The following is a 13404-nucleotide window of genomic DNA, read 5'->3' on the forward strand; positions in this document are numbered from 1 at the left end:
AATCCCTGCTGGACAAACCGCTTGATAACAGACCTGGCCGAAATAGCTCAGTTGGGAGAGCGTTAGACTGAAGATCTAAAGGTCCCTGGTTCGATTCCGGGTTTCGGCAGAGCAGCCTGCTCACCGTGTTTTTGGTCGACTGACTCCAGTGACCAAATGCCAGCTCCTGTCAACCTGATTCCGCCTATTCTCATCGCTATCTGCCTTTCAGACGGCCATGGACCAGGGCGTGTTGGTTCCATGGTGTAATGGTTAGCACTCTGGGCTTTGAATCCAGCGATCCGAGTTCAAATCTCGGTGGAACCTTTTCAGCTTGTTTTGCGGAAGGGCGGGAAAAAACTGAGCTGATGCGCAACCGCTGATGTGGTGGTGAAACTGGCACTCTAAAACCCAGGCGGTATCGGGGAAACGTGGGCTTAATAAGAAAAAGCTTCACTTGCTCTTTGCTGTCCACCTACTAGGCTGAATGACTAAACACCTCTGCTGCTCGGTGGTAAAAATCCACCCACGCCAAGGTTCCATGGTGCAATGGTTAGCACTCTGGACTCTGAATACAGCGATCCGAGTTCAAATTTCGGTGGGACCTGCTTTTGACAGGAATGTGTGCAGTACCGTGTCCGAAAAAACTTTTCCACAGCGCTCATCCAGGGAGTGCCCCTTTGAAGTGAGCGTAAAAGGCATTACACAAAGTGGAGAATGCGGGCATCGATCCCGCTATCTCTCGCATGCTAAGCGAGCGCTCTACCATTTGAACTAATTCCCCTCCACGATGTGGAGAGACGGTGTCCTTCGCTCTCAAAGACAACGGCCTGGACGATCCCTTTCATCTCTGCAAGTGCTGTAGCGTGGCCACAAAGCAAAGAGACCGTATTTTTTCTGTGCCGGCAACTTTGCACTGGCTACCGTTTAGTTGCACATTTAATGAAACTTTTGTGCTTTAAGCCTTGCAAACGGAAATGATTGCAGCCAGGCAGCAGCAGGAAGGGCGTGTGTGTTGGCTCGTTGGTCTAGGGGTATGATTCTCGCTCAGGGTGCGAGTGGTACCGGGTTCAAATCATGGACGAGCCCGTTCTCAGGCTTTGCTTTTAATCACTTCAGCCTGACCAGGGCAACCAGGATATTTCTTGGAAATTGGGGACAAAAGCAGTCAGAGTCGGGCCGGTTAGCTCAGTTGGTTAGAGCGTGGTGCTAATAACGCCAAGGTCGCGGGTTCGATCCCCGTACGGGCCAAGCTTTTGGTCTCTGCTCATCTCGAAAATGACGGGCGGTCTCCCAGAAATCTCTGCTGGACAAACCGCTTGATAACAGACCTGGCCGAAATAGCTCAGTTGGGAGAGCGTTAGACTGAAGATCTAAAGGTCCCTGGTTCGATCCCGGGTTTCGGCAGAGCAGCCTGGTCACCGTGTTTTTGGTCGACGGACTCCACTGACCAAATGCCAGCTCCTGTCAACCTGATTCCGCCTATTCTCATCGCTATCTGCCTTTCAGACGGCCAGGGACCAGGGCGTGTTGGTTCCATGGTGTAATGGTTAGCACTCTGGGCTTTGAATCCAGCGATCCGAGTTCAAATCTCTGTGGAACCTTTTCAGCTTGTTTTCCGGAAGGGCGGGAAAAAACTGAGCTGATGCGCAACCGCTGATGTGGTGGTGAAACTGGCACTCTAAAACCAAGGCGGTATCGGGGAAACGTGGGCTTAATAAGAAAAAGCTTCACTTGCTCTTTGCTGTCCACCTACTAGGCTGAATGACTAAACACCTCTGCTGCTCGGTAGTAAAAATCCACCCACGCCAAGGTTCCATGGTGCAAAGGTTAGCACTTTGGACTCTGAATACAACGATCCGAGTTCAAATTTCGGTGGGACCTGCTTTTGACAGGAATGTGTGCAGTACCGCGTCCGAAAAAACTTTTCCACAGCGCTCATCCAGGGAGTGCCCCTTTGAAGTGAGCGTAAAAGGCGTTACACAAAGTGGAGAATGCGGGCATCGATCCCGCTATCTCTCGCATGCTAAGCGAGCGCCCTACCATTTGAACTAATTCCCCTCGACGATGTGGAGAGACGGTGTCCTTCGCTCTCAAAGACAACGGCCTGGACGATCCCTTTCATCTCTGCAAGTGCTGTAGCGTGGCCACAAAGCAAAGAGACCGTATTTTTTCTGTGCCGGCAACTTTGCACTGGCTACCGTTTAGTTGCACATTTAATGAAACTTGTGTTCTTTAAGTCTTGCAAACGGAAATGATTGCAGCCAGGCAGCAGCAGGAAGGGCGTGTGTGTTGGCTCGTTGGTCTAGGGGTATGATTCTCGCTTAGGGTGCGAGTGGTCCCTGGTTCAAATCATGGACGAGCCCGTTCTTAGGCTTTGCTTTTAATCACTTCAGCCTGACCAGGGCAACCAGGATATTTCTTGGAAATTGGGGACAAAAGCAGTCAGAGTCGGGCCGGTTAGCTCAGTTGGTTAGAGCGTGGTGCTAATAACGCCAAGGTCGCGGGTTCGATCCCCGTACGGGCCAAGCTTTTGGTCTCTGCTCATCTCGAAAATGACGGGCGGTCTCCCAGAAATCTCTGCTGGACAAACCGCTTGATAGCAGACCTGGCCGAAATAGCTCAGTTGGGAGAGCGTTAGACTGAAGATCTAAAGGTCCCTGGTTCGATCCCGGGTTTCGGCAGAGCAGCCTGGTCACCGTGTTTTTGGTCGACGGACTCCACTGACCAAATGCCAGCTCCTGTCAACCTGATTCCGCCTATTCTCATCGCTATCTGCCTTTCAGACGTCCATGGACCAGGGCGTGTTGGTTCCATGGTGTAATGGTTAGCACTCTGGGCTTTGAATCCAGCGATCCGAGTTCAAATCTCGGTGGAACCTTTTCAGCCTGTTTTGCGGAAGGGCGGGAAAAAACTGAGCTGATGCGCAACCGCTGATGTGGTGGTGAAACTGGCACTCTAAAACCCAGGCGGTATCGGGGAAACGTGGGCTTAATAAGAAAAAGCTTCACTTGCTCTTTGCTGTCCACCTACTAGGCTGAATGACTAAACACCTCTGCTGCTCGGTGGTAAAAATCCACCCACGCCAAGGTTCCATGGTGCAATGGTTAGCACTCTGGACTCTGAATACAGCGATCCGAGTTCAAATTTCGGTGGGACCTGCTTTTGACAGGAATGTGTGCAGTACCGCGTCCGAAAAAACTTTTCCACAGCGCTCATCCAGGGAGTGCCCCTTTGAAGTGAGCGTAAAAGGCGTTACACAAAGTGGAGAATGCGGGCATCGATCCCGCTATCTCTCGCATGCTAAGCGAGCGCTCTACCATTTAAACTAATTCCCCTCCACGATGTGGAGAGACGGTGTCCTTCGCTCTCAAAGACAACGGCCTGGACGATCCCTTTCATCTCTGCAAGTGCTGTAGCGTGGCCACAAAGCAAAGAGACCGTATTTTTTCTGTGCCGGCAACTTTGCACTGGCTACCGTTTAGTTGCACATTTAATGAAACTTTTGTGCTTTAAGCCTTGCAAACGGAAATTATTGCAGCCAGGCAGCAGCAGGAAGGGCGTGTGTGTTGGCTCGTTGGTCTAGGGGTATGATTCTCGCTCAGGGTGCGAGTGGTCCCGGGTTCAAATCATGGACGAGCCCGTTCTCAGGCTTTGCTTTTAATCACTTCAGCCTGACCAGGGCAACCAGGATATTTCTTGGAAATTGGGGACAAAAGCAGTCAGAGTCGGGCCGGTTAGCTCAGTTGGTTAGAGCGTGGTGCTAATAACGCCAAGGTCGCGGGTTCGATCCCCGTACGGGCCAAGCTTTTGGTCTTTGCTCATCTTGAAAATGACGGGCGGTCTCCCAGAAATCCCTGCTGGACAAACCGCTTGATAACAGACCTGGCCGAAATAGCTCAGTTGGGAGAGCGTTAGACTGAAGATCTAAAGGTCCCTGGTTCGATCCCGGGTTTCGGCAGAGCAGCCTGGTCACCGTGTTTTTGGTCGACGGACTCCACTGACCAAATGCCAGCTCCTGTCAACCTGATTCCGCCTATTCTCATCGCTATCTGCCTTTCAGACGGCCATGGAAAAGGGCGTGTTGGTTCCATGGTGTAATGGTTAGCACTCTGGGCTTTGAATCCAGCGATCCGAGTTCAAATCTCGGTGGAACCTTTTCAGCTTGTTTTGCGGAAGGGCGGGAAAAAACTGAGCTGATGCGCAACCGCTGATGTGGTGGTGAAACTGGCACTCTAAAACCCAGGCGGTATCGGGGAAACGTGGGCTTAATAAGAAAAAGCTTCACTTGCTCTTTGCTGTCCACCTACTAGGCTGAATGACTAAACACCTCTGCTGCTCGGTGGTAAAAATCCACCCACGCCAAGGTTCCATGGTGCAATGGTTAGCACTCTGGACTCTGAATACAGCGATCCGAGTTCAAATTTCGGTGGGACCTGCTTTTGATAGGAATGTGTGCAGTACCGCGTCCGAAAAAACTTTTCCACAGCGCTCATCCAGGGAGTGCCCCTTTGAAGTGAGCGTAAAAGGCGTTACACAAAGTGGAGAATGCGGGCATCGATCCTGCTATCTCTCGCATGCTAAGCGAGCGCTCTACCATTTAAACTAATTCCCCTCGACGATGTGGAGAGACGGTGTCCTTCGCTCTCAAAGACAACGGCCTGGACGATCCCTTTCATCTCTGCAAGTGCTGTAGCGTGGCCACAAAGCAAAGAGACCGTATTTTTTCTGTGCCGGCAACTTTGCACTGGCTACCGTTTAGTTGCACATTTAATGAAACTTTTGTGCTTTAAGCCTTGCAAACGGAACTGATTGCAGCCAGGCAGCAGCAAGAAGGGCGTGTGTGTTGGCACGTTGGTCTAGGGGTATGATTCTCGCTCAGGGTGCGAGTGGTCCCGGGTTCAAATCACGGACGAGCCCGTTCTCAGGCTTTGCTTTTAATCACTTCAGCCTGACCAGGGCAACCAGGATATTTCTTGGAAATTGGGGACAAAAGCAGTCAGAGTCGGGCCGGTTAGCTCAGTTGGTTAGAGCGTGGTGCTAATAACGCCAAGGTCGCGGGTTCGATCCCCGTACGGGCCAAGCTTTTGGTCTCTGCTCATCTCGAAAATGACGGGCGGTCTCCCAGAAATCCCTGCTGGACAAACCGCTTGATAACAGACCTGGCCGAAATAGCTCAGTTGGGAGAGCGTTAGACTGAAGATCTAAAGGTCCCTGGCTCGATCCCGGGTTTCGGCAGAGCAGCCTGGTCACCGTGTTTTTGGTCGACTGACTCCACTGACCAAATGCCAGCTCCTGTCAACCTGATTCCGCCTATTCTCATCGCTATCTGCCTTTCAGACGGCCATGGACCAGGGCGTGTTGGTTCCATGGTGTAATGGTTAGCACTCTGGGCTTTGAATCCAGCGATCCGAGTTCAAATCTCGGTGGAACCTGCTTTTGACAGGAATGTGTGCAGTACCGCGTCCGAAAAAACTTTTCCACAGCGCTCATCCAGGGAGTGCCCCTTTGAAGTGAGCGTAAAAGGCGTTACACAAAGTGGAGAATGCGGGCATCGATCCCGCTATCTCTCGCATGCTAAGCGAGCGCTCTACCATTTGAACTAATTCCCCTCCACGATGTGGAGAGACGGTGTCCTTCGCTCTCAAAGACAACGGCCTGGACGATCCCTTTTATCTCTGCAAGTGCTGTAGCGTGGCCACAAAGCAAAGAGACCGTATTTTTTCTGTGCCGGCAACTTTGCACTGGCTACCGTTTAGTTGCACATTTAATGAAACTTTTGTGCTTTAAGCCTTGCAAACGGAAATTATTGCAGCCAGGCAGCAGCAGGAAGGGCGTGTGTGTTGGCTCGTTGGTCTAGGGGTATGATTCTCGCTCAGGGTGCGAGTGGTCCCGGGTTCAAATCATGGACGAGCCCGTTCTCAGGCTTTGCTTTTAATCACTTCAGCCTGACCAGGGCAACCAGGATATTTCTTGGAAATTGGGGACAAAAGCAGTCAGAATCGGGCCGGTTAGCTCAGTTGGTTAGAGCGTGGTGCTAATAACGCCAAGGTCGCGGGTTCGATCCCCGTACGGGCCAAGCTTTTGGTCTCTGCTCATCTCGAAAATGACGGGCGGTCTCCCAGAAATCTCTGCTGGACAAACCGCTTGATAACAGACCTGGCCGAATTAGCTCAGTTGGGAGAGCGTTAGACTGAAGAGCTAAAGGTCCCTGGTTCGATCCCGGGTTTCGGCAGAGCAGCCTGGTCACCGCGTTTTTGGTCGACGGACTCCACTGACCAAATGCCAGCTCCTGTCAACCTGATTCCGCCTATTCTCATCGCTATCTGCCTTTCAGACGTCCATGGACCAGGGCGTGTTGGTTCCATGGTGTAATGGTTAGCACTCTGGGCTTTGAATCCAGCGATCTGAGTTCAAATCTCGGTGGAACCTTTTCAGCTTGTTTTGCGGAAGGGCGGGAAAAAACTGAGCTGATGCGCAACCGCTGATGTGGTGGTGAAACTGGCACTCTAAAACCCAGGCGGTATCGGGGAAACGTGGGCTTAATAAGAAAAAGCTTCACTTGCTCTTTGCTGTCCACCTACTAGGCTGAATGACTAAACACCTCTGCTGCTCGGTGGTAAAAATCCACCCACGCCAAGGTTCCATGGTGCAATGGTTAGCACTCTGGACTCTGAATACAGCGATCCGAGTTCAAATTTCGGTGGGACCTGCTTTTGACAGGAATGTGTGCAGTACCGCGTCCGAAAAAACTTTTCCACAGCGCTCATCCAGGGAGTGCCCCTTTGAAGTGAGCGTAAAAGGCGTTACACAAAGTGGAGAATGCGGGCATCGATCCCGCTATCTCTCGCATGCTAAGCGAGCGCCCTACCATTTGAACTAATTCCCCTCGACGATGTGGAGAGACGGTGTCCTTCGCTCTCAAAGACAACGGCCTGGACGATCCCTTTCATCTCTGCAAGTGCTGTAGCGTGGCCACAAAGCAAAGAGACCGTATTTTTTCTGTGCCGGCAACTTTGCACTGGCTACCGTTTAGTTGCACATTTAATGAAACTTTTGTGCTTTAAGCCTTGCAAACGGAAATGATTGCAGCCAGGCAGCAGCAGGAAGGGCGTGTGTGTTGGCTCGTTGGTCTAGGGGTATGATTCTCGCTTAGGGTGCGAGTGGTCCCGGGTTCAAATCATGGACGAGCCCGTTCTTAGGCTTTGCTTTTAATCACTTCAGCCTGACCAGGGCAACCAGGATATTTCTTGGAAATTGGGGACAAAAGCATTCAGAGTTGGGACGGTTAGCTCAGTTGGTTAGAGCGTGGTGCTAATAACGCCAAGGTCGCGGGTTCGATCCCCGTACGGGCCAAGCTTTTGGTCTCTGCTCATCTCGAAAATGATGGGCGGTCTCCCAGAAATCCCTGCTGGACAAACCGCTTGATAACAGACCTGGCCGAAATAGCTCAGTTGGGAGAGCGTTAGACTGAAGATCTAAAGGTCCCTGGTTCGATCCCGGGTTTCGGCAGAGCAGCCTGGTCACCGTGTTTTTGGTCGACGGATTCCACTGACCAAATGCCAGCTCCTGTCAACCTGATTCCGCCTATTCTCATCGCTATCTGCCTTTCAGACGGCCAGGGACCAGGGCGTGTTGGTTCCATGGTGTAATGGTTAGCACTCTGGGCTTTGAATCCAGCGATCCGAGTTCAAATCTCGGTGGAACCTTTTCAGCTTGTTTAGCGGAAGGACGGGAAAAAACAGAGCTGATGCGCAACCGCTGATGTGGTGGTGAAACTGGCACTCTAAAACCCAGGCGGTATCGGGGAAACGTGGGCTTAATAAGAAAAAGCTTCACTTGCTCTTTGCTGTCCACCTACTAGGCTGAATGACTAAACACCTCTGCTGCTCGGTGGTAAAAATCCACCCACGCCAAGGTTCCATGGTGCAACGGTTAGCACTCTGGACTCTGAATACAGCGATCCGAGTTCAAATTTCGGTGGGACCTGCTTTTGACAGGAATGTGTGCAGTACCGCGTCCGAAAAAACTTTTCCACAGCGCTCATCCAGGGAGTGCCCCTTTGAAGTGAGCGTAAAAGGCGTTACACAAAGTGGAGAATGCGGGCATCGATCCCGCTATCTCTCGCATGCTAAGCGAGCGCTCTACCATTTGAACTAATTCCCCTCCACGATGTGGAGAGACGGTGTCCTTCGCTCTCAAAGACAACGGCCTGGACGATCCCTTTCATCTCTGCAAGTGCTGTAGCGTGGCCACAAAGCAAAGAGACCGTATTTTTTCTGTGCCGGCAACATTGCACTGGCTACCGTTTAGTTGCACATTTAATGAAACTTTTGTGCTTTAAGCCTTGCAAACGGAACTGATTGCAGCCAGGCAGCAGCAAGAAGGGCGTGTGTGTTGGCTCGTTGGTCTAGGGGTATGATTCTCGCTCAGGGTGCGAGTGTTCCCGGGTTCAAATCACGGACGAGCCCGTTCTCAGGCTTTGCTTTTAATCACTTCAGCCTGACCAGGGCAACCAGGATATTTCTTGGAAATTGGGGACAAAAGCAGTCAGAGTCGGGCCGGTTAGCTCAGTTGGTTAGAGCGTGGTGCTAATAACGCCAAGGTCGCGGGTTCGATCCCCGTACGGGCCAAGCTTTTGGTCTCTGCTCATCTCGAAAATGACGGGCGGTCTCCCAGAAATCCCTGCTGGACAAACCGCTTGATAACAGACCTGGCCGAAATAGCTCAGTTGGGAGAGCGTTAGACTGAAGATCTAAAGGTCCCTGGTTCGATCCCGGGTTTCGGCAGAGCAGCCTGGTCACCGTGTTTTTGGTCGACTGACTCCACTGACCAAATGCCAGCTCCTGTCAACCTGATTCCGCCTATTCTCATCGCTATCTGCCTTTCAGACGGCCATGGACCAGGGCGTGTTGGTTCCATGGTGTAATGGTTAGCACTCTGGGCTTTGAATCCAGCGATCCGAGTTCAAATCTCGGTGGAACCTTTTCAGCTTGTTTTGCGGAAGGGCGGGAAAAAACTGAGCTGATGCGCAACCGCTGATGTGGTGGTGAAACTGGCACTCTAAAACCCAGGCGGTATCGGGGAAACGTGGGCTTAATAAGAAAAAGCTTCACTTGCTCTTTGCTGTCCACCTACTAGGCTGAATGACTAAACACCTCTGCTGCTCGGTGGTAAAAATCCACCCACGCCAAGGTTCCATGGTGCAATGGTTAGCACTCTGGACTCTGAATACAGCGATCCGAGTTCAAATTTCGGTGGGACCTGCTTTTGACAGGAATGTGTGCAGTACCGCGTCCGAAAAAACTTTTCCACAGCGCTCATCCAGGGAGTGCCCCTTTGAAGTGAGCGTAAAAGGCGTTACACAAAGTGGAGAATGCGGGCATCGATCCCGCTATCTCTCGCATGCTAAGCGAGCGCTCTACCATTTGAACTAATTCCCCTCCACGATGTGGAGAGACGGTGTCCTTCGCTCTCAAAGACAACGGCCTGGACGATCCCTTTCATCTCTGCAAGTGCTGTAGCGTGGCCACAAAGCAAAGAGACCGTATTTTTTCTGTGCCGGCAACTTTGCACTGGCTACCGTTTAGTTGCACATTTAATGAAACTTTTGTGCTTTAAGCCTTGCAAACGGAAATGATTGCAGCCAGGCAGCAGCAGGAAGGGCGTGTGTGTTGGCTCGTTGGTCTAGGGGTATGATTCTCGCTTAGGGTGTGAGTGGTCCCGGGTTCAAATCATGGACGAGCCCGTTCTTAGGCTTTGCTTTTAATCACTTCAGCCTGACCAGGGCAACCAGGATATTTCTTGGAAATTGGGGACAAAAGCATTCAGAGTTGGGACGGTTAGCTCAGTTGGTTAGAGCGTGGTGCTAATAACGCCAAGGTCGCGGGTTCGATCCCCGTACGGGCCAAGCTTTTGGTCTCTGCTCATCTCGAAAATGATGGGCGGTCTCCCAGAAATCCCTGCTGGACAAACCGCTTGATAACAGACCTGGCCGAAATAGCTCAGTTGGGAGAGCGTTAGACTGAAGATCTAAAGGTCCCTGGTTCGATCCCGGGTTTCGGCAGAGCAGCCTGGTCACCGTGTTTTTGGTCGACGGATTCCACTGACCAAATGCCAGCTCCTGTCAACCTGATTCCACCTATTCTCATCGCTATCTGCCTTTCAGACGGCCAGGGACCAGGGCGTGTTGGTTCCATGGTGTAATGGTTAGCACTCTGGGCTTTGAATCCAGCGATCTGAGTTCAAATCTCGGTGGAACCTTTTCAGCTTGTTTAGCGGAAGGACGGGAAAAAACAGAGCTGATGCGCAACCGCTGATGTGGTGGTGAAACTGGCACTCTAAAACCCAGGCGGTATCGGGGAAACGTGGGCTTAATAAGAAAAAGCTTCACTTGCTCTTTGCTGTCCACCTACTAGGCTGAATGACTAAACACCTCTGCTGCTCGGTGGTAAAAATCCACCCACGCCAAGGTTCCATGGTGCAATGGTTAGCACTCTGGACTCTGAATACAGCGATCCGAGTTCAAATTTCGGTGGGACCTGCTTTTGACAGGAATGTGTGCAGTACCGTGTCCGAAAAAACTTTTCCACAGCGCTCATCCAGGGAGTGCCCCTTTGAAGTGAGCGTAAAAGGCGTTACACAAAGTGGAGAATGCGGGCATCGATCCCGCTATCTCTCGCATGCTAAGCGAGCGCTCTACCATTTAAACTAATTCCCCTCCACGATGTGGAGAGACGGTGTCCTTCGCTCTCAAAGACAACGGCCTGGACGATCCCTTTCATCTCTGCAAGTGCTGTAGCGTGGCCACAAAGCAAAGAGACCGTATTTTTTCTGTGCCGGCAACTTTGCACTGGCTACCGTTTAGTTGCACATTTAATGAAACTTTTGTGCTTTAAGCCTTGCAAACGGAAATGATTGCAGCCAGGCAGCAGCAGGAAGGGCGTGTGTGTTGGCTCGTTGGTCTAGGGGTATGATTCTCGCTCAGGGTGCGAGTGGTCCCGGGTTCAAATCACGGACGAGCCCGTTCTCAGGCTTTGCTTTTAATCACTTCAGCCTGACCAGGGCAACCAGGATATTTCTTGGAAATTGGGGACAAAAGCAGTCAGAGTCGGGCCGGTTAGCTCAGTTGGTTAGAGCGTGGTGCTAATAACGCCAAGGTCGCGGGTTCGATCCCCGTACGGGCCAAGCTTTTGGTCTCTGCTCATCTCGAAAATGACGGGCGGTCTCCCAGAAATCCCTGCTGGACAAACCGCTTGATAACAGACCTGGCCGAAATAGCTCAGTTGGGAGAGCGTTAGACTGAAGATCTAAAGGTCCCTGGTTCGATCCCGGGTTTCGGCAGAGCAGCCTGGTCACCGTGTTTTTGGTCGACGGACTCCACTGACCAAATGCCAGCTCCTGTCAACCTGATTCTGCCTATTCTCATCGCTATCTGCCTTTCAGACGGCCATGGAAAAGGGCGTGTTGGTTCCATGGTGTAATGGTTAGCACTCTGGGCTTTGAATCCAGCGATCCGAGTTCAAATCTCGGTGGAACCTTTTCAGCTTGTTTTGCGGAAGGGCGGGAAAAAACTGAGCTGATGCGCAACCGCTGATGTGGTGGTGAAACTGGCACTCTAAAACCCAGGCGGTATCGGGGAAACGTGGGCTTAATAAGAAAAAGCTTCACTTGCTCTTTGCTGTCCACCTACTAGGCTGAATGACTAAACACCTCTGCTGCTCGGTGGTAAAAATCCACCCACGCCAAGGTTCCATGGTGCAATGGTTAGCACTCTGGACTCTGAATACAGCGATCCGAGTTCAAATTTCGGTGGGACCTGCTTTTGATAGGAATGTGTGCAGTACCGCGTCCGAAAAAACTTTTCCACAGCGCTCATCCAGGGAGTGCCCCTTTGAAGTGAGCGTAAAAGGCGTTACACAAAGTGGAGAATGCGGGCATCGATCCTGCTATCTCTCGCATGCTAAGCGAACGCTCTACCATTTAAACTAATTCCCCTCCACGATGTGGAGAGACGGTGTCCTTCGCTCTCAAAGACAACGGCCTGGACGATCCCTTTCATCTCTGCAAGTGCTGTAGCGTGGCCACAAAGCAAAGAGACCGTATTTTTTCTGTGCCGGCAACTTTGCACTGGCTACCGTTTAGTTGCACATTTAATGAAACTTTTGTGCTTTAAGCCTTGCAAACGGAACTGATTGCAGCCAGGCAGCAGCAAGAAGGGCGTGTGTGTTGGCTCGTTGGTCTAGGGGTATGATTCTCGCTCAGGGTGCGAGTGGTCCCGGGTTCAAATCACGGACGAGCCCGTTCTCAGGCTTTGCTTTTAATCACTTCAGCCTGACCAGGGCAACCAGGATATTTCTTGGAAATTGGGGACAAAAGCAGTCAGAGTCGGGTCGGTTAGCTCAGTTGGTTAGAGCGTGGTGCTAATAACGCCAAGGTCGCGGGTTCGATCCCCGTACGGGCCAAGCTTTTGGTCTCTGCTCATCTCGAAAATGACGGGCGGTCTCCCAGAAATCCCTGCTGGACAAACCGCTTGATAACAGACCTGGCCGAAATAGCTCAGTTGGGAGAGCGTTAGACTGAAGATCTAAAGGTCCCTGGTTCGATTCCGGGTTTCGGCAGAGCAGCCTGGTCACCGTGTTTTTGGTCGACTGACTCCAGTGACCAAATGCCAGCTCCTGTCAACCTGATTCCGCCTATTCTCATCGCTATCTGCCTTTCAGACGGCCATGGACCAGGGCGTGTTGGTTCCATGGTGTAATGGTTAGCACTCTGGGCTTTGAATCCAGCGATCCGAGTTCAAATCTCGGTGGAACCTTTTCAGCTTGTTTTGCGGAAGGGCGGGAAAAAACTGAGCTGATGCGCAACCGCTGATGTGGTGGTGAAACTGGCACTCTAAAACCCAGGCGGTATCGGGGAAACGTGGGCTTAATAAGAAAAAGCTTCACTTGCTCTTTGCTGTCCACCTACTAGGCTGAATGACTAAACACCTCTGCTGCTCGGTGGTAAAAATCCACCCACGCCAAGGTTCCATGGTGCAATGGTTAGCACTCTGGACTCTGAATACAGCGATCCGAGTTCAAATTTCGGTGGGACCTGCTTTTGACAGGAATGTGTGCAGTACCGTGTCCGAAAAAACTTTTCCACAGCGCTCATCCAGGGAGTGCCCCTTTGAAGTGAGCGTAAAAGGCGTTACACAAAGTGGAGAATGCGGGCATCGATCCCGCTATCTCTCGCATGCTAAGCGAGCGCTCTACCATTTGAACTAATTCCCCTCCACGATGTGGAGAGACGGTGTCCTTCGCTCTCAAAGACAACGGCCTGGACGATCCCTTTCATCTCTGCAAGTGCTGTAGCGTGGCCACAAAGCAAAGAGACCGTATTTTTTCTGTGCCGGCAACTTTGCACTGGCTACCGTTTAGTTGC

The 13404-nt window shown here is 51.6% G+C and overlaps 1 long non-coding RNA gene and 28 other non-coding genes across 29 annotated transcripts in view; 28 read left to right on the forward strand and 1 right to left on the reverse strand.

Annotated features, from left to right (window-relative positions):
• LOC148966930 (uncharacterized) overlaps positions 1–13404 on the reverse strand; it is a 461761-nt gene that overhangs the window by 281848 nt on the left and 166509 nt on the right. The gene's annotated exons all lie outside the window — the stretch shown is intronic.
• On the forward strand, positions 37–109 carry trnaf-gaa (transfer RNA phenylalanine (anticodon GAA)). The gene has a single exon. It is a non-coding gene; the product is annotated as a tRNA-Phe (tRNA).
• trnaq-uug (transfer RNA glutamine (anticodon UUG)) lies at positions 235–306 on the forward strand. Its single transcript has one exon. It is a non-coding gene; the product is annotated as a tRNA-Gln (tRNA).
• Positions 1157–1230, forward strand: trnai-aau (transfer RNA isoleucine (anticodon AAU)). Its single transcript has one exon. It is a non-coding gene; the product is annotated as a tRNA-Ile (tRNA).
• Positions 1314–1386, forward strand: trnaf-gaa (transfer RNA phenylalanine (anticodon GAA)). Its single transcript has one exon. It is a non-coding gene; the product is annotated as a tRNA-Phe (tRNA).
• On the forward strand, positions 2434–2507 carry trnai-aau (transfer RNA isoleucine (anticodon AAU)). Its single transcript has one exon. It is a non-coding gene; the product is annotated as a tRNA-Ile (tRNA).
• Positions 2591–2663, forward strand: trnaf-gaa (transfer RNA phenylalanine (anticodon GAA)). The gene has a single exon. It is a non-coding gene; the product is annotated as a tRNA-Phe (tRNA).
• trnaq-uug (transfer RNA glutamine (anticodon UUG)) lies at positions 2789–2860 on the forward strand. The gene has a single exon. It is a non-coding gene; the product is annotated as a tRNA-Gln (tRNA).
• Positions 3711–3784, forward strand: trnai-aau (transfer RNA isoleucine (anticodon AAU)). The gene has a single exon. It is a non-coding gene; the product is annotated as a tRNA-Ile (tRNA).
• trnaf-gaa (transfer RNA phenylalanine (anticodon GAA)) lies at positions 3868–3940 on the forward strand. Its single transcript has one exon. It is a non-coding gene; the product is annotated as a tRNA-Phe (tRNA).
• On the forward strand, positions 4066–4137 carry trnaq-uug (transfer RNA glutamine (anticodon UUG)). The gene has a single exon. It is a non-coding gene; the product is annotated as a tRNA-Gln (tRNA).
• On the forward strand, positions 4988–5061 carry trnai-aau (transfer RNA isoleucine (anticodon AAU)). The gene has a single exon. It is a non-coding gene; the product is annotated as a tRNA-Ile (tRNA).
• trnaf-gaa (transfer RNA phenylalanine (anticodon GAA)) lies at positions 5145–5217 on the forward strand. The gene has a single exon. It is a non-coding gene; the product is annotated as a tRNA-Phe (tRNA).
• trnaq-uug (transfer RNA glutamine (anticodon UUG)) lies at positions 5343–5414 on the forward strand. The gene has a single exon. It is a non-coding gene; the product is annotated as a tRNA-Gln (tRNA).
• Positions 5985–6058, forward strand: trnai-aau (transfer RNA isoleucine (anticodon AAU)). The gene has a single exon. It is a non-coding gene; the product is annotated as a tRNA-Ile (tRNA).
• On the forward strand, positions 7262–7335 carry trnai-aau (transfer RNA isoleucine (anticodon AAU)). Its single transcript has one exon. It is a non-coding gene; the product is annotated as a tRNA-Ile (tRNA).
• On the forward strand, positions 7419–7491 carry trnaf-gaa (transfer RNA phenylalanine (anticodon GAA)). Its single transcript has one exon. It is a non-coding gene; the product is annotated as a tRNA-Phe (tRNA).
• Positions 7617–7688, forward strand: trnaq-uug (transfer RNA glutamine (anticodon UUG)). Its single transcript has one exon. It is a non-coding gene; the product is annotated as a tRNA-Gln (tRNA).
• trnai-aau (transfer RNA isoleucine (anticodon AAU)) lies at positions 8539–8612 on the forward strand. Its single transcript has one exon. It is a non-coding gene; the product is annotated as a tRNA-Ile (tRNA).
• trnaf-gaa (transfer RNA phenylalanine (anticodon GAA)) lies at positions 8696–8768 on the forward strand. Its single transcript has one exon. It is a non-coding gene; the product is annotated as a tRNA-Phe (tRNA).
• Positions 8894–8965, forward strand: trnaq-uug (transfer RNA glutamine (anticodon UUG)). The gene has a single exon. It is a non-coding gene; the product is annotated as a tRNA-Gln (tRNA).
• Positions 9816–9889, forward strand: trnai-aau (transfer RNA isoleucine (anticodon AAU)). The gene has a single exon. It is a non-coding gene; the product is annotated as a tRNA-Ile (tRNA).
• trnaf-gaa (transfer RNA phenylalanine (anticodon GAA)) lies at positions 9973–10045 on the forward strand. The gene has a single exon. It is a non-coding gene; the product is annotated as a tRNA-Phe (tRNA).
• On the forward strand, positions 11093–11166 carry trnai-aau (transfer RNA isoleucine (anticodon AAU)). The gene has a single exon. It is a non-coding gene; the product is annotated as a tRNA-Ile (tRNA).
• Positions 11250–11322, forward strand: trnaf-gaa (transfer RNA phenylalanine (anticodon GAA)). The gene has a single exon. It is a non-coding gene; the product is annotated as a tRNA-Phe (tRNA).
• Positions 11448–11519, forward strand: trnaq-uug (transfer RNA glutamine (anticodon UUG)). The gene has a single exon. It is a non-coding gene; the product is annotated as a tRNA-Gln (tRNA).
• On the forward strand, positions 12370–12443 carry trnai-aau (transfer RNA isoleucine (anticodon AAU)). Its single transcript has one exon. It is a non-coding gene; the product is annotated as a tRNA-Ile (tRNA).
• trnaf-gaa (transfer RNA phenylalanine (anticodon GAA)) lies at positions 12527–12599 on the forward strand. Its single transcript has one exon. It is a non-coding gene; the product is annotated as a tRNA-Phe (tRNA).
• Positions 12725–12796, forward strand: trnaq-uug (transfer RNA glutamine (anticodon UUG)). The gene has a single exon. It is a non-coding gene; the product is annotated as a tRNA-Gln (tRNA).

The sequence above is a fragment of the Pimephales promelas genome, chromosome 24 (assembly GCF_988280905.1).
Source record: "Pimephales promelas chromosome 24, fPimPro1.hap1.1, whole genome shotgun sequence".
NCBI classification, from domain to species: domain Eukaryota; kingdom Metazoa; phylum Chordata; class Actinopteri; order Cypriniformes; family Leuciscidae; genus Pimephales; species Pimephales promelas.